Source organism: Gymnoscopelus microlampas (genome assembly GCF_963454915.1).
Source record: "Gymnoscopelus microlampas genome assembly, chromosome: 2".
Taxonomy (NCBI): domain Eukaryota; kingdom Metazoa; phylum Chordata; class Actinopteri; order Myctophiformes; family Myctophidae; genus Gymnoscopelus; species Gymnoscopelus microlampas.
Genome location: NC_139939.1, coordinates 31,402,722 through 31,409,218, shown reverse-complemented (window position 1 = coordinate 31,409,218; position 6,497 = coordinate 31,402,722).

The following is a 6,497-nucleotide window of genomic DNA, read 5'->3' as shown; positions in this document are numbered from 1 at the left end:
AGAATGTCCCATTTCAAGTTTTCAAATGTATAAAGATCTTTTGAAAATACTAGCTGATCTACGAGCTCACAATGCGTCGCGATGCAACGCATTGTGAGCTTGTAGACTGGCTATTTTAGATTACAAATCTACAAAGTAACTGTAATTAAAGTTTTCAAATAATTGTAGTGGAGTAAAAGTACAATATTAGGATCCGAGATGTAGTGGAGTAGAAGTAAAAGCATTGGAAATTGGAAAATCTCAAGTAAAGTACAAATACCTCAAAATTGTACTTAAGTACAGTAGAGTACTTAAGTAAATGTACTTAGTTACTTTACACCACTGCAGAGCTACGTTTTGGTTTCTGCAGTGCCAGTTAACCAATGTTAGCTTGGATGAGGAAACCAGAAACATTTATATGTATTCTAAAAAGCTTGTACATCTGCAATTCTTTAATGGCTTAAGTATAAAATATGGTTAAAGTGGTCAAAATGATTGTGAAGCTAAATAATTCAGCTGGGGACCCACCACAAGGACCCCTGGGGGTCCCCGGACACCACTTTAAGAACCAATGGTGTGTAAGATATCAACAAGACTTGGGTGAAACAGCTTATCTCTCTCCCTATTTTCCAATTTGGGGGAAACACACATTTTACATCTGGCCCACGTGACACAGGATTAACGTGTCAGCACTCAGCACAGATGGACGTTAGTTAGATGTATTTAATGATGAGAAGCGTTTCACATTTGAGGAATTAAGCCAAAGTATGATATTGCTAATACACTCTTTTTAAAACATGTCTATACAGTAAGTGAGTAGCCTGCAGAAATCATCCTGATATATTGCTACACAGTAAAATCCTCAGTGTTAACTAAATAAATGTTACCAAATCATCGCTGAGTTAACCCATTTAGACCAGGAAATAATCAGTGTCATTTTTACATTTCTTCATAGCGCAGCACCAAGTGCCACGCTATGAGCTTGTAGATCTGCTATTTTTGAAAGAAAATCGTGAAAGTCCTTTCAAATATATATATATTTTTAAAGCGAACATTTTTAACTCAAATCTTTGCTTCTGGGGGTTCTACAAATGTCTTCTAAATCCTACAGTTTTTAAAAAAAAACGTATGTTTCTATATCAGTGGTTCTCAAACCTTTTCATGTCAAGGACCCCCAAAATGATATGTATTTGGCCACGGACCCCCATCTCAAAATATGTTGTAATAGGGACCCCCAGAGGCAAAGATTTGAGTCAAAAAGGTTCCCTTTAAAAATATTTATATTCAAATATTTGCACAAATGTTCAAAAATAGCAGATCTACAAGGTCATAGGTCACTCTGTGCCACGCTTTGAGCTTGTATATCTGCTCTTTCTGAATAGCCAAAGACATCTAAAAAGACAGATATGCGCTCCCGGATAGAATGGCTTAAATTAACGCTCAGGATTTTGCAGGGTATGCAATACATTTATATGTTAATCCGGCTGGACCCCTCCAGGCTAAGAAGTGAGAAGCTTCATCTTCAAATCACAAAACAATTCTCTCATGAGAATCCCCCCCTATTCTCTCCCCTCGAAAACGTCATTACAAATCAGCTTGATGGAAGCGGCAGGCTTCCATTCTTTATCACCTACTGTTTGTGTGTGTGTGTGTGTGTGTGTTTGTGACTGGCTTTGGAGTCAGTCATCATAAATGAAGAAATAATAGAGGCAGATTGGAATGATGCATGTCTTAACCCTTTAAGACCGGGGAACGCATCTGTGTGTCATTTTTAGATTTCTTTGGCTATTCAAAAACAGCAGATCTACAAGCTCATAGCGCGGCACCGAGTGCCGCGCTATGAGCTTGTAGATCTGCTATTTTTGAAAAAAGAAAATCGTGAAAATGTGTGCAAATCTTTGAATGTATATTTTTTTAAAGCGAGCATTTTTAACTCAAATCTTTGCCTCTGGGGAAATAACGTATGTCGCTATAATCAGTTGTTCTCAAACTTTTTCATGACAAGGGCCCCCAAAATGATATGTACGTATTAGGGCGTGGACCCCCCATCTCAAAATATGTTGTTCCAGGGACCCCCCCAGAAGCAAAGATTTGAGTTAAAGATTTTCGCTTTAAAAAAATATTATATTCAGACAGATTCAAGATTTGCACACATTTTCACGATTTTAAAACAAAAATAGCAGATCTACAAGCTCATAGCGCAGCTTATATATTTTCTATTTTTGAATAGCCAAAGACATCTTAAAAATCACACCCAGTGTGAAGGTAGCGGCGCCTTTGATACATTTTGTCATCGATATGTGTTTATAATGTGTTTATAGCCATGTGTCACGTGAAGCTTGACCAATCACTTTGTTGACGGGTCTGACCAATCAGAACGTTGACGGTGAACACGGACAAAGTCAGGTATAGAGCGTATAGAGCGCCGCTAAAAATTACACAGATGCTTTCCCGGTGTAAATGGGTTAAAACTCAATCCCTCACCATAAATTCTAGATTGAAACGGTCACAGTACAAGTGGTTCATGAGAACCTGTGTATTACACCGTCTGTTCTACACCCATTTTGACCCATAAATCTCAGATTAGTGTTCTAAATGTGATGAAGATATGGGAACATTTCATCATTTTTACATGGGAATGTTCATATATACAGGTATGTGTCTCATATTGTTTCAGTAAATCTTCCACCACCGTCATCAAACTATGCTTACTTGGTATATTTGCTTTAGACTGCAAATTGTGGAATAATAGGATACGGTTTTGATATCTTTGTGCACTTCAAGCCAAGCATAATAATTGTCATGCAATGGAAGACTCCTGGGTGCCTAATGCATTGGTTCTCAAAGTGGGGTCCGGGGACCCCTAGGGGTCCTTGGGGGGGTATACAGGGGGTCCCCAGCCAAATGTGTTAATATAGCACCACAATTTTTCGGAAACGCTTTAACCTTTTATACTTTAGCTATTCAAAAATAGCATATATACCAGCTCATAACGCGGCACCGAGTGCCGCGCTATGAGCTGGTAGATCTGATATTTTTGAAAAATCGTGAAAATTTGTGCAAACCTTTGAATATATACAATATACATTTTAAAGCGAACATTTGTAACTCAAATCTTTGCTTCTGGGGGTCCCTGGAACAAAATATTTGAGATGGGGGTCTGCGGCCAAATACATGTAATTGTGTGGGTCCTTGACATGAAAAAGTTTGAGAACCACTGCCCTCATGAATGTACACAAGAACTGTCTGCCTCCCTATCAGTGAAAAAAAACATTACGTGTGCTATAGAAGGAAACCACAAAGGATTTGAGGACATGTGGAGTGTATTCAGGCACCATTTGATGCATAATCCCCATTAAAAATAATTCTATGACCTCATCTGCGACATTTTCTTGAGGACGACGACTCAGCTCTACCCTGCGACACCTTTAAAAACATATTATGTCATTTAATAGTTTTTTTTTCCCCCCAATAAACTTAGGTTAAACAAGGGTATGAGGTAAAAATAAGGGAATGGTGTCAACACAACCGTTTATATACAGAACACTGTGTGGCTCTGCCATCCTCCCAATTACCTCTCCTAATTTGTTTTCTAAGCTAACCTTTTGGAATTGTTTCCATTTCTCTCTCTCTGTGTGTGTGTGTGTGTGTGTGTGTGTGTGTGTGTGTGTGTGTGTGTGTGTGTGTGTGTAAGAACCTGTAAAAAGACGTTGAGCTCCCCCGGTGTGGCTTAGACCGAGACTCCACTGTGAGACTGGCCTCTACCACAGCCTTCAGCATCTCTCCCAGTGGCGGGCCGGGGGCTTGAGAAATGGGTTGGTTCAGATCTGTGATCACAGGCAGACGAGAGACGAGACACACAGGGGCAACACGTACACACAAATATGTCCACAGTCAGACCTCATTGGATGACTGAATAACCTGTCCTTGTTTATCACAGATGTCCACATTTTGATAGATGATAGGCTGAATGGGTCATTCATCTATTCTCGCACACACACACACGCACACACACACACACACACACACACACACACACACACACACACACACACACACACACACACACACACACACACACACACACACACGCGCACACACACACACACACACATACACGCACACACACGCACACGCCCTCGCCCTCCACCTTGTGCATGGGGCAGGGCACCACATTGTTAGACGGCTATAGCTGGCTGGAGTACTTGTTGACCTAAACAACCGGTTCTCTCTGGTTTCAGCGACAAACAACATGCTCTGCAAACACAACGAGATGAGAGAAACAAGTCTGGCGGGACCAGAGACGTCATCATGTCACATGGTGACGTAGTCACGCCTGGCTCGGCGAGTGCCTTCTAACAATAGAGAGGATGTTGGGGAAAATCCTGGAAAGCGAGGACATTCAGTTGTGTAACGTAACTACTGTAAGTGCATGTACTCAGGCACTGTACATAAGTACAAATTTGGAGGTGTTTTTTACTTTACTGGAGTATTTCCAATTTGCAGTGCTTTTACTTGTACTCCACTACATCTCAGAGGCAAATATTGTACTTTTTTACTCCACTACAATTATATGAAAACTTTAGTTACTAGTTACTTTGTAGATTTTGATTATTATTACAAAACACATGAACCACTTCAGCCCTACATATATTTCAGCCATTTGAAAATAGCAGATCTACAAGCTCACAATGCGTTGCAATGCGACGCATTGCAACGCATTGTGAGCTTGTAGATTATTTATACATTTTGAACTTGAAATGGGAAATTATGCACAATTAGTACTTTTACTTTTGGCACTTTAAGTACATTTTGATACCAATACTTTTGTACTTTTACTCAAGTACATTTTTAATTCGGGACTTTTACTTGTAACAGAGTATTTCTACATTGCAGTATTGATACTTTCACTTAAGTAAAACATGTGAGTACTTTCACCGCCACTGGCGAGGACATTGAAGTGGTCCTCCCTTCCCAGGGGGCAGGTTTTGGAGTTAGGCCTTAGGTTTTAGGGTTTGAATTATGGCTTGGTTAACATGAGGGTAAAGGTTATGGTTAGGGGTCAGAGAATTAATGTGGTCAAAGGAAATCAGTCATATGCCCACACAAGAGTGTGTGTGTGTGTGTGTGTGTGTGTGTGTGTGTGTGTGTGTGTGTGTGTGTGTGTGTGTGTGTGTGTGTGTGCGCGCGCGTTTGTGAGAGACTGTGCACATACGTATGCATTGTGTTTGTGTGTGCACACAGTACATGTACCTAAGTAAAGTACAAATACCTCATCATTTTACTTGAGTATTTCCAATTTACAACTTTTACTTCTGCTCTACTACATCTCAGAGGCAAATATTGTACTTTTTACTCCACTACAATTATTTGAAAACATTAGTTACTAGTTACTTTGCAGACATAAATGATATTATAAAACATACATTAACCATATTTCATACCTAGGCTATTTGAAAATAGCCTATATACAAGCTCACAACCTCGTCGCGGTGAGCTTGTAGATAGGCTATTTTCAAACATTCTAATACTTTAACTTTTGGTACTTGAAGCATATTTTCATGCCAATGCTTTTGTACTTTCACTCAAGTAACATTTCGAACACAGGCCTTTTACTTGTAACAGAGTATTTCTACACTTCTTCAAGTAAAATACATGAGTACTTTTCCCCACCACTGTGTGCCATGCATGTGATAAGTTTGGTGCAATCCTCAGTGTGTGTCCATCATCCATCATGGCATAGTCCCATTCCCTCCAGAGATCCACACAGCAGCTGTTTTCAGCCTCACCTCCGCTCCTCACCTCCTCCAAAGCCTTGAACCCGGGTCCCCTCCACCTACGGTACGGGAAAGTCGCACAGCTTGTTGGGTCACACAGGCAGCACAACAATAGTCTGCAGCTGGTGGCAGAAAGGAGAGAAAAAAAAGAAAAGCAGGCATGTTAACCCATTAAGACCTGAGGCCACGTCTAAAAAAAAATCTAAATCCTAACAATTTTTCGGGAAAAAAATGTAAAAAAATAATTTTCACGATTTTTCAAAAATAGCAGATCTACAAGCTCATAGCGCGGCACTCGGTGCCGCGCTATGAGCTTGTAGATCTGCTATTTTTGAATAGCCAAAGACATCTAAAGTGACACAGATGCGTTCCAGGTATCAATGGGTTAACATGAAGGTTGTCGGTTAGAATCCCTAGTTGGGAGGAATGTGAACAGGGAAGATGAATGAGTGAGTACTCTCTCCCCGACTTGGACCACTAGAGTAGAGGTGCCTTTGGTTGAGGCACTTAAACCCCCCCAGCTAATCCAGTGGAGTTAACACATTGAGTGCCAGGGGTTTTTCAAAACAGGGTACCTCCAGTGCCTGGAATTTAACCATTTTTGGACCTTTTTCAAGTAGTCACAAAACATTTTCAGTGATCACCGTCCTCACGGTGATCCCCTCATTACACACATAGAGGTCTCGTACAATCCGGGGAAAAAGATTAAAAACATTCGGTAATCCGTTCCATAGTTGCAGC